The following is a 15569-nucleotide window of genomic DNA, read 5'->3' as shown; positions in this document are numbered from 1 at the left end:
CAGGGGTAGCATGCTCTTGTTCTATCAGCCGTGACTGAATAGGAGGCCTAAGTGATTTGTAATCGTATTTTTCGGTCGCCCACACTGACAGTTGAATCTTCAACCTTCAGGAAGATATCACATTTACAATGTTTTTTTTTTTTCAAGTACTTTAACCATTGCGCTACGCTCCTTGCTGGAGAAGGTCGGGGATTACATCGACCGATACGTCATGAAAATGACACTCGAGATTAGAATGGTAGTTCGCAGAATCAAAAATAATACGAATAACCAATTCTCATCTAAAAAATTCCGAAACGTGATGTAGATTTGTATTGAAAAACGGTTGGATTGCAGAAAGAATTATTAATTTGGGTAACAATTCTAAGAGTGACATTTTTGAGCCTTGGCGAATTACCAGCCCCACACACTCACACTCACACTCACAAAAAAACAAAACCAAAAAAAAAAAAAAAAAGAAAAACCCGAGAATAAATAAAGGCGCTGAGCTTTCTTTTTTTTTATTGGGCTCTATAATTACTCAAAACATTTTTCAGAAAGAGATAAACTATATTTTTTAATTTTATAGACAAACATTATTAAATTAAAAAGAGATGACTCCCTGTAGGTTTTACTGCAATAGAATACTTTACATACTTCACTATTATTATCGTCCGACCTACACGTAGACTTAACATGTATAAAAGTAAACGCTTAAGATATTATCACCGCCTACTTGTAGAACGACTTAACTGTGATGAGTTAACACCCTCCGCGTTAAAAATTTAATATTTATCGTCTCTGTTGGCATTTAAAGTGTGAAGAATCATTTAAGTGTAGGTTTAAAACCATGATTTAAATTTCTCTAACAGTGGGTAACTTCCTTCGATGCAAGCTGAGCATTCATTTGCCTGCCATGGCAAACAGATTCCCGAAACTTTTTAGATTCGCGGCATTATCTCAGATGACATTTAGTTCTGACTACAAAACATTCTTAGCTTACTGGAGACGCGCGTGCACACACACGCATATATATATATATATATATATATATATATATATATATATATATATATATATATATATATATGAACAAATAGTTAATAAAACATGTTAAACACTTTGAAAAAGAGTTAAAACATATTTAATTTGAAAAAGGAAACACTAAATAAGTGTACAGTCCTTAATCCGCGGAGTTTCGAAGAAATACTTTCCTTCTCAAAGTATTTGATGAAACTACAAGTAAGTTATGGATCTTACTTGATAACCAAAGGTGAAGCAGAGGGAATAGGGTGAATAAAAAAGTGATTTCACTTTTTTGTTTTATTTTACTTCAGTCGAAGTTTTCAGAAATCAAGGGACCCACGACCTGGGGCTAACACTTGAACTCTATATGAGATACATAGATATTCGAATGTTCCACTTCAGTTCTTTATCCCTCAAAAACTGAGTTAGTTAAGAAGTTGAGAACATAATTTTCCTCTCCCCAATTAACCATTTTCATATGTTGTAGTATATCTTTCATTTTGGTCTCTTAGTCTTACTGGATTCTAGGACAAGAATTAGTCTAGTCTGGTGGAGTATCCAGCTTCGTGCTATTACTTGAGGTAACATCACTTGGAGAAGGTGCACCGTTCCTCGTAAAAGCTAATGTGGGTTAGCCATAGTGAGGAGATCTTATTTGGGCAGCGAATACTATGTGATTTTGAATATTTGGTCAAGGTTTACTTCTATGGAAAAAGTATCCTAATGCCAGGTTGTTCTGACAAACCCCTGTACAGAGAGACCTTAGACATTCGAGGACAGTGTCTAGTAGGCATTCAAGTTCTCTCCAGTAGGCATTCAAATATATAGTCTTATGAAGGGTAAAGTATCCAATGACGGTAAAATCCAAAAATGAAGAATCCAAAAAAGTTAGTTAAATTTCCATTCGCACAAGTAAATTCCAAGCGAATCGCGTAATTGGAAGATGATCCAAAGCAAATAGGTACAAGGAAACCGGAATGAAATTCAATGATATTATTAAAAGAAACATAAAATATGCGTAAAAAAAACCCAAAAAAACATGTAAGAAATGTAAGACTCGACTGTCGGGGCGAGGCTTAATTAAGAAAATTAATCAAAGTTCCATACCACCAACGGACTTTATATACACCGGATATACCAACAACTTGGTTGCAAAATAATTATACAACGAGGTGAGGAATGATGAATGAATAAACAGTTAGACATTTCTTTACTCAAACATACCGGCGTATTTGTTTGTTTGTTTTTCTTTTCTTTACTCGCATGATTCCGGTCCGTTCCGCATTGCTCTTGGCTTTTTTAAAAAACTTCCATATATATATATATATATATATGTGTGTGTGTGTGTGTGTGTGCCATCCACATACAGTACTGTTTCGCTGTATCACAGCTCATCATTGCGGCTAGAAGACAGGCAACTACCTCAAGCCAGTATCGAAATCCGACTGCTCAAATGACAGTCAAGGCTTCTTACCATTACGCTATTCGGTTGCTGCGGGTAGTTAATGAATGATGTTTTGACACCGTCCAAATGTATAAGCTCGATTTGTTTACACAAAGAGCATCGCTTAATACGCTAATGACAGTTGGTATATCACTTCCCAATATGCTCAACCCAAGATAGGGAGCATTATAGTCATCCACATACAGTACTGTTTCGTTGTATCACAGCTAAGCAGTGTGACTAGACAGGCAACTACCTCAAGCTATGATTGAAACCCGACCGCCCAAACGACATTCAAGCCTTCTTACCATTATGCTATTCGGCTGCTGCTGTGCGGGTAGTGAATTAGCTGGACGCCTGGTGTTGCCCGTTCGTACAATACGCTTAAACATATTTTAATTTATGCAGATTACGTATGTATTATAGAATCCATCCTCTACTGAACATTATATATTACGAGGAAAAATTTGCCTTATTCCCCTCCCAAAAAAAAATGAATGAATACATAATAATGATAACATCGTTCATAAAATTCTGTCCGTGTTTGTTTACAATATCACGTCAGCTGATATTTGGGTTTGATGATGAATGTCCTGGAAAAGTTATTCTGATTAATGTATAGTTTTAAAATATGTATAGTTTTAAAATATGCAAATGAAGAAATGATTTGCGGCGATTATAAACAGTAATTCTTCTATGGTAAATTGAACTCGTTAATAAAAATAAAATAAAATAAAATGGTGAACGGGCTTGAACAGGGGGGGGGGCGATTCTGTAGTCGAATACTCTACCACTGAGCTACCTCTGCGGATGGCAATATATCTATTTTTTTTCAGGAAGTAATCATATGCAGAGAATTGAAACTCCCTTGATTTATTAAGAATGATCTCCCTTGGCCGGTCTAATGTAAAATATTATCCTGTAAAAATTCATTTTTCTTTTTCTTTATCTATTAGACTATTTTTAGGGTCGGATTTTTTCGATTTTCGAAACTTATCGGATGAATTTGTACACAAAACATATCTAGGAATACTGAAAGAGATAAAAATGAACTTTGCGTGAAATTTGCAAAGTATAAACTCAGCTTTTTCGGAATCAAAGAGGTAGAACCTCTCACACACACAAAGTGACTTTTTTTTATAATAGTAAATATATATATATACTAGCAGGAGTGCCCGGCGTTGCTCGGGGGTTTGGAGGTGTATGCTGTGCAAAAAAAGCAAAAAAACAAAAAAAAAATGGTTAATTTTTTTAAACTTTGACCCCTATTATGACCCCTTAAAATTTATTGTTTCGGGTTCAAATCAAGTTAGATTATTAAGTTAGATCCAGGTTCAAGGAACCTATATCTAAAATTTCAAGTGTCTAGACCCAAAATTGTCGGAGGAGTTTGGTAGAGTTCTTAAAGGTCAAATCGTTGAAATTTGACCCCTTAACAGCCAAATTTCTGGCTGACACCCGTCACATCGATTTTCCCAAATCTCAGTACCCGGTATTTTAAATTTCGAGTCTATAGACTAAAAATTGACAGAGTTATTGCGTAGGGAAATGTACACAGACAGAAGACACACAGACAGACAGACAGACAGACACGTTCACTTTTATAGATATATAGATATATGTTTCGTGATAACGTACGCTTTTGCAAATATTTTCTATTCTTTATGTATACCAATTATTGTAAAATCACAAGCTTGATATTTGTTAAGATATAACGACAGAGCACATTAAAATCAATAAGAATTTTGCTAGATCAATAAAACCCAAGTATTTGTTTATCTTACTAATTATCTTTTTTCCAAAGTAAAATAACTTCGATACATTTTTGTAGGTCTGTTTCGTTCACGGGGAACCATCAATATTTGTATGTCAATATTGGATATTTCTTCCGTGTACTTATCGGAAAAAAAGCAGAAATTCTCAAAGGGGAAATACATAAGGATGTAATGTGTAAAATTCAGAAAGAAACAAAACACTATTTAGAGGTCTGCTATACTGACCAATGGAAAAAAGCTATGATATAACTACCACCTTGTTGACTTAAATTATATAGGACTCATTTGTATTACATGATACAAAAATATATATAAAATACCTTAGTCTATTTTTAACTAATAATTATATAATGTATGCAAATTTAAGTTAAAACTTATAAAACCAATCGTATATATATATATATATATATATATATATATATATATATATATATATATATATATATATATATATATACTAGCATACTATACTTCGTTGACTGGGTTCAAAAACAGCCTACAGAAAATGGATTTATGAAAGTATGATAGGTTATGAAAAGGAAGGGTTGTAACGAGATAGCTTCGAATTTGGGGGTATCTAAACCAAAGCAAAATATGATGAAAGTAAAAATAAAATAAATAAACCCCATAATTTATTATACCATACCTGTTCACACTGAAACACTTATCATAATATTCTGTGGATCTATATAAAAAAAACTTTGTTAACCTTTGTGACATATTTCCATTCTATGGAGATGCGGCGCGAACGAACACCCCATAATTTTATTATAATATATTTCTTTAAACTGAAACATAATTATCAAAGTATATTTACACAGATAGATATGAGAAGTCTTTATTAAAGTTTGTGTCTATTTCCATTCTATTACCATCCCTACTTAAGTTAAAACATACTTATCAAAGTATTCTTATGTGCATCTATATCAAAAACACTTGTAAACGTTTTTTTTTTAATTTTATTTCCAAACTTTGTGGACCAGGAGCGAACGCAGACCCCACAATTTTAATGAACCACCGTTCTCCCATATCAAACATACCCATTCCTGTCTCGATATATCTTCTATCATTATATATAATCAGTTTTTTAAAATAGTCAACCATAAAGGAGCCTATTCGTGATCAGACACACACACATACACACAGCTTAATATATATATATATATATAGTCATCCACATACAGTACTGTTTCGCTGTTTCACAGCTCATCAGTGCGGCTAGACAGGCAACTACCTCAAGCCAGGATTGAAACCCAACCGTTTGTACGGCAGTCAAGGCTCCTAACCATTACGCTATTGGCGGCTGCTTGAACGAGTAGTGAGTTTAACGATCTTTTGATATCGTCCGAAATACCTCCGGTCGATTTGTTTACACAAAGAGGGTCGCTTATATGCTAATGGTAATTCGTGTTTCACTTCTCAATATATATATATATATATATATATATATATATATATATATATATATATATATATTAGAGTGTTATAAATAAGGTCTATAAGAGCTAGGAGTATTGCAGTTATGAAAAGCTCAATAGGCGTTGTTACCTAGAGCTATATATAGAAAAGGTGAGAGATTAATAATTGGGAAATTATCAAGTTTACATGAGGGAAACAACAAAATCCAATTTTATCAGGTATGATCGTTTCGGAGACAGGAGTGAGTATAAGAAGGAGTTTCACGTAGCTGTGTATTGTCTCGGGTGTCTGCGGATGAACAAATATAATATCATTATCAATTATTTGATTTAATATGGGAAAGGTCCAGAAATGCAAAGTTAATATAGCGAATAAAAAAATAATAAATCTAGAACAGAAGGTTTGTAATAGAACGAATGGAGAGGTAAAAAAAAAAATGGTGGTGTTTTTATAAGTGTGAAACCGTTCGTATAATGGTGGAAGATGCGAATATGAGAATATGAGAATATGAGAATGCCTAATAAGCAGCCAATCAGCTGTAGCGGATTTCGGCGAGAGAGAAATTATGATCTATTAATAGGAATATGTAAATGTTATGGTATGTGTATGTATCTAATAATCAGTTAAGAGCGGTTATAACTCAACAGAGTAGGAGTATATATAAATGGTGCCGGTTTCTTGCGGGAGCAGTCGAAGAACAGTGATCAAGATAGGGAGAAACATAGGAACTACTTCCTCTAAAGATGGTGACATTGTGATCGTGGTCTTCCTCGGAACTAACATTAGATTTTATTATAACGCATAAATGTGTATATAATGTTGTTCTAGGGTTACATAATATAGTTGCTAATAATATACATAATGTACTAAAGTTACATATAGTTGCATAATAAATGTGTATGTGGCATCTGTTGTGGTAAACGTATGGAATTTTGGTACAGAGGGGAATTTCTGCAATCAAAATATATACAGGATAATAACTGAAGCAAACCTATAAAAATGATAAAAGCTCCACCTGGTTTCTCAGCTTTTTAATATAGTCAAAATACTTGAAATTATATATATATATATATATATATGTGTGTGTGTGTGTGTTTTATTTTTTAATTACCGTTTTATCTGTTTGGTTACATATTTTTCGGATGTTGGACCATTTTTACGATCAAACAGCCTCGTCAGACCTTACAGAGATTTCTGTATATATATATTTCTGTAAGGGCTGACGAAGCTGTTGGATCGTAAACACGGTCCAACATCCGACACATATGTAATTAACAGATAAAACAGTAATAAAAATAAAAAATAAAGAAATAAACACATATTTGCTCTGCAATATTATTGAGCACTCTCTTCAGGTTTCTACTAATTACCAGTTTTACTATATATATATATATATATATATATATATATATATATATATATATATATAGTTTCAAGCATTCTGACTTCATCTACGTCCCGGTCAGTGTAATTACCTTTCGGGCAACCTGCCTTTAGAAGCTTATGGGGGGGGAGATCAAACCACTCATATGCATATGGAATTAATACTCACTAGTCTATATCTGTACACAGAAACACACAAACTCATACACACGAACACACACACACACACACACACACACATATATATATAAGCTTTCATATACAACAAGCCTTAACTTATATATTTCATTTTATATATATGCATATTTATATGTATACATTACATACTCTTGCATACCCACAGATGTAGTCCATCCAAGAAGACTTTCGAAGTAAATATATAAATAAAGGACAAACTATGTATAAATAAAAAATTAAATTAAAAACAAGATCAGAAGTAGAATAAATTTAAAAACAAAAACTATTATATTTCCCGCTGTTCACACTTTAGCGTGTTATACATGCAGGTCCGTCTATAAAAAATACACAACCGTACATACATATGCATGCTCAACACACACACACACACACACACACACACACACACACACACACACACACACACACACATATATATATGTATACCTATAGATACACATCCGTACGAACGCATATACCCATCAATTCCTTGTGTATTTCACTATATAATCGTATTATTTAATCACTATAATTTGCTTTATATTATATTTTAAATTTTAGAACTTAACACTTTTAGTTATCCCTCATTCATGAAGTCGATTTTATGCTCTGCTAAGATAATAAAAAATTATCTGAGAATAACCTCCCCTGACAGCGATACTCCGTCTTGGGTACTCGTACTGCTAGATTGAATATCCCTACTTCATGGCCTAATATACACCACACATTGTTATTGTTTTTTTCTTTTCATTTGTGCAAAATTCAATTATGTTCCGCAAAGCCATGAACAAAAAAAAAATTATATTATGTTTCTAAATTTACCACTACAAATCAACAAAACCAAACCAAATGAATAAATATTTGAAGATATAAATAAACTTAAAGCATAAAATCCTTTACCAAAGTGATCAGATTTGGCATTAAATAACCCCCTCCCCAAACAAATTTGATAGGCCAAACAAAACAACCAAACAAAACCAGACCAAATTATCTTGAACCGGCACATAGAAATTTGCATCAGAATTATATTTTTATAAAAATATTTTCGTGTATGAAAGTTAGATTCGGTTTAAGATAATTTTGTTCTGTTTGGTTTGGTTTGGTTCGTTTTACGAAACATCAACATTTTCTAGAGCGATAGAGTGATCCAACCATTTTTACAGCGACTTTAGCGACATATTTGTATAAACGCCTTTTATTTAAGACCTGCAGCGAAAGTAAGACATAGGAGTTTGTCAAAAGATTATAACCTAAGTCAATTTCTTTTTTTATTTTAACGGATAGTTAATTGAAGACGTTAATCTACGCCATCAAAACCAAAGCAATCGTCTCTATAAAACATTGGTGCCCCCGAAATGTGGCGCATTTCAATGTAATTCTTTTGCACTGGTCCAGTGTAAAAGAGTTAACGGTCCTGATTACTATCATCGCCAGAGATGTCTATCCTCCATGAAAGAAAACATGTACAAAAGTACGCCCTGCATAACAAAAAACTTAACAGCAAGAATTAAACAAACAACTTGAAAAATAACATTTCAACCTAGTTTCAAGTAACATTTTCTCAGATGGAACTGTTGATAGTAAACGCGCCCCAGCGGCACAAATAAGGAAAGGTTAAACAAACTAGTTCAATGATCTAGAGTTGTTGTTTTGTGAAATTCGCTGCGTGATCCAAATTTATTCAAACTCAAGCTCTTTTTGTTTTTCTTAATTATTCTTATCTATCTATATATCTATAAAAGTGAACGTATCTGTGTGTATGTGTGTGTGTACATTTCCCTACGCAATAACTCTGTCAATGTTTAGTCTACAGACTCGAAATTTGGTATACAGGGTACTGAGATTTGGAAAAATCTTTGTGATCGGTTTTCGGCCAGAAATTTGGCTGTTAAGGACTCAAAGTTCCACGATTTGATCTTTGAGAACTCTACCAAACTCCTCCGACAATTTTGGGTCTAAACACTTGAAATGTTAGATATAGGTTCGTTGGACATGGATCTACCATAATAACTTTCGAGACTGGACGGAGGCATCGATCACTATTCATATAAAGTTACCCATGTGTAGATGTTCATATATTTGTATGTACATGGTTTACTCTTAAACTAATTTTAGAACACATCTAGCAAGAGTAAGAGTTATAATGTGAACTATATTTAATTTAATTTATTACTTCGTAGTTCTATGTCGGCAGCGTCGCAGCGCGGCGTCAAGATTTATGAATATGACAAAAAGCTAAACAAACTAAGCACCGAAAGAAATCATTAAAAACGCGATTTTTTCAAGTTTCATTCGGATCGGCGAACGTCTACAGAAAAAAGTGGAGATTCTAAATTTATTAAATAATGAAAACACATCCGTAAAAGAAGATGCACAACGTGATGACAATTTGCAAAATTATGTAGTATGTGCAACAAAGACGTTAATATGGTCAAAGCAGTAGAAAGATAAAGAAAAACAAAGAAAAGAAAAAAATGGAGGCAGGGATGAAATTCAGTACAATGAAGTGCTACGTTAACAGGAGCGGATTTTGTTTAGCTGTGAAAATATATATTGCTTTGTTTGAGTGAGTTTTTTTTTTTTTAGTCAGATACATATTTGATAACAGAATAAGATCCGAATCTAGGGTTTACATTAGATGGTGATGAAAGAAAGATTAAAGCACTTTTGAGATACTTATCGCGTGCGAAAGAAGATTAAGTTTTTTTTGTTTAGTTTCTAGTGGTTGTTAAAGAGCTTTGTTATCTTTCACCAGACCAAATCCTGCTGTTTTGTCGATAGCATAATACATACGTAGTGGAGATCTCATTTGTCAGATTACCTTCAAATGTCATACAGCGCGTATGGTTGCGTGTAAAATATCAGCAGCAGCAGAGGGATAGCTGGCTAGCGAAAATATTAGCAGCAGCCGTTAAAGAACGTATGTAAATTAGTAAATGTGTGCGAGCTTGTGTCAGAGATAAAAGAGAGAAAAATATACCATGGGCTCGAAAGAGAAGCAAATCGCGACCTAGCAAGATAGACGTGTGAATACGATGCCGAAAAATGCTAGCTGGCGCTGGCGTGGGTCAGCGATGACGGAAACTCATAAAAGGTACGTGTGTTTGTGTGTGTGTGTGTTTGTGTGTGTTTGTGTGTGTGTGTGTGTGTGTGTTTGTGCGTGTGTGTTTGTGTGTATGTTTGTGTGTGTGTTTGTGTGTGTGTGTTTGTGTGTGTGTGTAATTATTTATTAATATTCGTTTATGTGCGTGTCTGTTTCGATGACGGAAACTCATAAAAGGTACGTGTGTTTGTGTTTGTTTGTTTGTGTGTGTGTGTGTGTGTGTGTGTGTGTGTGCGAAAAGACTTTGGAAATATAATGAAATGCGTTGTTTTGGAGCAACCACGAATAAATACAATACATTTACACACACAAAAAAAAAATGTCGAGTACGTTTCTTTCCTTTGTTTGTTCATGCGACGTTGCACAAATCCTTTCTTAAAATAATGCTTGTGTATACTTATTAACAAAATATATTCATGTTATGCTATATACGGAATTTAAAAAAAATCAGTAAAATCCCAAAATAAGTTGAGTTTCCATTGATATGGCCATTAAAAATAAGTTGAGTTTCCATTGATATGGCCATTAAAAATAAGTTGAGTTTCCATTGATATGGCCATTAAAAATAAGTTGAGTTTCCATTGATATGGCTATTAAAAAGGACTAAGCAGCTCTCGCCCTCCGGTAAATAAATTTCTATTTCAGTTACAAACTGGGGACGTTCAAAAATGCAATCTGGACATGATTACACATCAAAAGAATGACATGCAAGAAAACTCTGTCTTAAACTTGGGGAAAATGCAACAGAAACGTATTTAATGCTTCTGCTTTTGTACCATCTTGCATGAATCAAGTATCAGTTTATAAGTTGAATACGAGATTCAAGGAAGGCAGGGAGTTTGAGGGAGGGATGACGAGAGGTGTGGGAGGAGTAAGAAAGTAAAAACATCAAAGGTGATGGGCCAAATAAAGAATTTCATGTCTCTATAGACACTCGTGTGTCTATAGAGACAATAAGTGCACAGTTTGATGTCGGTGTTGGAACTGTGAACAATTATTCGCTAGAAACTGAAGACGGGGAAGATTTTCACAAATTTGTCCCAAAGGTGCAGTCCGCAACTCCACCCTTGTCACAGACTAATAGTTCCTCATAACTTCTATAATCCAGAACTTGTTCTCTGTGACTTTTGTTTTCCTTAAGTTCAAGGAAATCCTTAGGGGCTGTGACAATTGAAGAAGTGAAGGAGGGTGTAAAGGGGGTCATTGGACACGCTTACACAAGAGGATTTCAATGGGACCTTCCAGAAGTTGTTGGAATGGTACAATAAGTGATTTACAACCGGAGGAGATTACTTCGAAGTCGACTAGAGCTTCATGTGTTTAATATCAATAAAAGTGACCTTATGAAAAAAAATGTCTGGAAACTTATTGAATACACCTCGTATATCTAATTGTATGTATGATATGAATATTGCATGAACAGCTGTGCAACTTTCCTAAGTGAATTTAAGTAACGTAGAATCTTGTTAAATTGAAATTGTAAAAATCACCCGATGCTATTCCCATCTAACATATGATTAGCACGTGCGAATTTCACTTAGTTGAGTGGCATCAGCTTGTCAGCCGACTTGAAGTCTATTCGAGTGGCATGTATGTTGGTGTATTAATGGCACGGTTCAAATAAATATTATTTCTTTTATTGATGTCATCAATTAGCTAGAAAAATATTAATAAGAAAAAAAAACTTGTTTTCTGTCTATTGAATAGCTTGCACAAAAATAGCGAAAGAATAAAGAGGATCTTAGATATACAAACGTATATTGACGTTATTAAGCATACACACCCTATTTAATAGTCATTAATTATAAGGAAAACAATTATCTGCGCAGAATTTTTCAGTTGAACATGTGCAGAGATCCACATATCTTGAACACATATGTTTTGAATGAATAAAACACACACATACACACGTGTGTGTGTATGTGTGTGTGTGTGTGTGTGTGTGTGTGTACATTTCCCTACAAAATAACTCGGTTTTCGGTCTAGATATTCGGGATTTGTACATAAGGAGTATTGAGATTTGAGGAAATCTTTTTAATCGGTTTTCGACCAGAGATTGGGCTGTCAAGGGATCAAAGTTAAACGATTTGACCTTTAAAAACGCTACCAAACTTCTCCGTCAATTTTAGGCCTAAACACTTAAAAATTTTAAATGTACTTTACTTGGATATGGATCAAACTTTTTAATTTAATTTGAGCGCAGAAAATAAATGTTAAGGGCTCAAAAGTTTTTTTTTTAACTTTGATCTCTGCAGTCTCTACCAAATTACTCAGCCAATTACTGGTCTAAACATTTGAAATTTTACATAAAAGGGTATTCAGAGATAGGGTAAGCATTTAATTGGTTTAGGTCGAAAATTTGAGCTGCTAAGAGGTCAAAGTTCAAAAGATTTTACCTGTGCGGTGCCTAGCATACTACTTAGCCAATTTCGGGTCTAAACATTTGAAATTTATACATAACAGATATTCAGACATGCGGCAAGCATTTTAATCAGTTTTGGGGCGAAATTTTGGCTGCCAAAAGTAAAAGTTAAAAAGTTGACCTTTTAAGAATCTACCGAATTCCTCCGCCAATTTCGAGTCTGAAGACTTTGAATTTTAGATGTAGGTAACTTAGACATGGGTAAAACGGTATTTTTATTTGAAACCAAAATAATAAATGTAAAGAGGTCAAAATTGGGGTCAAAGTTTAAAAAACATGATCTCTGGGATCTCCAGGAAATTACACAGACAAACTTTGGTCTAAACATTTGAAATCTTACATAAAGTAGACCAAGTTATGAACATTGAATATCCTCCGAGCAAAGCCGGGCTGAATTGCGAGTGTGTATATATATATATATATATATATATATATATATATATATATATATATATATATATATATATATAATATGTATCTAATACATATATATAATATATATAATACATATATATATAATACATACATGTATATAATACATATATACATATATATATATGTATGTATTATATATATATGTATTATATATATATGTATTATATATATATTATATATATGTATCTATTTTTTTTTTACACAGAGATCACAACTTATCAAGGCCCGGAAGCCACTCAGGGATAAGGGTTATTGCAAGTACATTACATTAGTGTGGAGATTTGATGGAGTGTTTACTTAAGGGGGCGGTTCATTAGGAATTTGTTAACATTAGACTTGAAGATATCCAAGTTGTAGTCCGGAGGGAAGCAGGCAGACGGAACAGAGTTCCACAGGCGTGCAGTTCTAAGAAAGAAGCTTTGTTCATGGAATCCGCGTTTTGATTTAGGCACAGATATAGAGTCGAGGAAATTTTTCACAGTGGATTCAGCTAGACGGGTGTTTTTCGTGAAAAATTGGCGAGGGGGGACCAGGGATTGGAGTTCAGACGAGCACCTGCCATGAAAATAACGATAAAACAAGGATAGGCTCGCAACCTCTTTTCTGTGGGAGAGGGGTTGCAGGGTAGAGAAAAGGGCATCCCCCACTAAGCCACGAAGTCTATTTTGTACTCTGTCAAGGCATGATAGGATGTTTTTGGCAGCTCCTGCCCAGATATGGCAACAGTATTCCATCCTTGGACGTACTTGGCTTTTATATAGATAGAGAATTGCATCAGTAGTGAGATATCTTCTGGAGCGGTAGAAGGATCCCACCATCTTTCCAGCGACCTTGGCAACAGACTTGATGTACGTGTTCCATTTCAGATCAGGAGTAAAGGTCAGACCCAGAAGCTTGTCAAAACACGGGGCCTCACCCAGACGAGAGCCATCCATAACAATTGATGCCAGATGGGGATCAGAGCGTTGATCTAATACATATATATATAATATATATAATACATATATATATATGTATCTATATATATATATATAATATATATAATACATATATATATATATATATATATAATACATACATATATATAATACATACATATATATATAGTACATGCAGAAATAGTACATACATATATACATATATATAATATATACATATATATATACATATATAAAAGTTAACGTGTTTATGTGCGTGTCTGTGTACATTTCCCTACAAAATAACTCTATCAATTTTTAGTCTACAGACTCGAAATTTGATATACAGGGTACTAAGATTTGGGAAATTCGATGTCGTCGGTTTTTGGCCAGAAATTTTGCGATTAAGGAGTCAAAGTTCAACGATTTGACCTTTGATAACTCTACCAAACTCCTCCGAAAATTTTGGGTCTAAACACGTGAAATTTTAGATATCGGTTCCTTGAACATGAATCTAACTTAATAACTTAAGTTCAGCCCAAAACAATAAATTTTAAGGGGTCATAATAGTGGTCAAAGTTAAAAAATTAACTTTTTTTTGCTCAGCATACACTCCAAATACCCAGGCAACGCCGGGCACCTATTTTTAGTAATATATATATATATATATCATATATAAAATATATATAATTGTTAAGTTTGGCGTTCATCTTCATCGCCAACTGTTATGTTTGCAGGTTGAACCAAATAACGTATAAGGCAATGCAAATGAAGACTCGACAAACAAAGGTAGATCAATAAGAAGTGTATTAGAAAAAGTATATTCACAGTATATTTACATAATGGTGGTCAGGTAAGAGAGTCTTGGCTGTGGAATATATCTGCTCTCGGCTCGGCCTTCGGTGGCTTCTGGTTAACACACACTCAGACTAACCGAGTCTTGCTATTTATGTGTAATATTATCGACATATGTAAATCAGTGGGTGCCACCAAAACAATAATATATATATAACGTATAATACATATATATAATATATATATAATATATATATAACATATAATATATATATATATATAACATATATCTATATATCTATAAATGTGAACGTGTCTGTGTGTGAGTCTGTGTGTGTGTCTGTGTACATTTTCCTTCGCAATAACTCTGTCAATGTTTAGTCTACAGACTCGAAATTTGATATACAAGGCACTGAGATTTGGGAAAATCTACGGGATCTGTTTTCAGCCAGAAATTTTGCTGTAAAGCGGTCAAAGTTCAATGATTTGACCTTTGAGAACTCTACCAAACTCCTCCGACAATTTTGGATCTAAACGCTTTAAATTTTAGATATAGGTTTCTTGGACATGGATCTAACTTAATAACTCAATTTGAGCCCAAAACAATAAAGGTTAAGGGGTCTTAATAGGGGTCAAAGATTAAAAAATTGACCGTTTTTTTTTTTTTTGTTTTTTTTTTTCAGCATACACCTCC

General features: G+C 33.7%; 1 protein-coding gene across 6 annotated transcripts in view; it reads left to right on the top strand.

Moving 5' to 3' along the window:
- LOC145245890 (glycine receptor subunit alpha-3-like) overlaps positions 1–15569 on the top strand; it is a 477134-nt gene that overhangs the window by 207373 nt on the left and 254192 nt on the right. The gene's annotated exons all lie outside the window — the stretch shown is intronic.

The sequence above is a fragment of the Euprymna scolopes genome, chromosome 23 (genome assembly GCF_053919585.1).
Source record: "Euprymna scolopes isolate OS-2025 chromosome 23, ASM5391958v1, whole genome shotgun sequence".
NCBI lineage: Eukaryota > Metazoa > Mollusca > Cephalopoda > Sepiida > Sepiolidae > Euprymna > Euprymna scolopes.
This window is presented reverse-complemented; position numbering and strand designations above follow the sequence as displayed.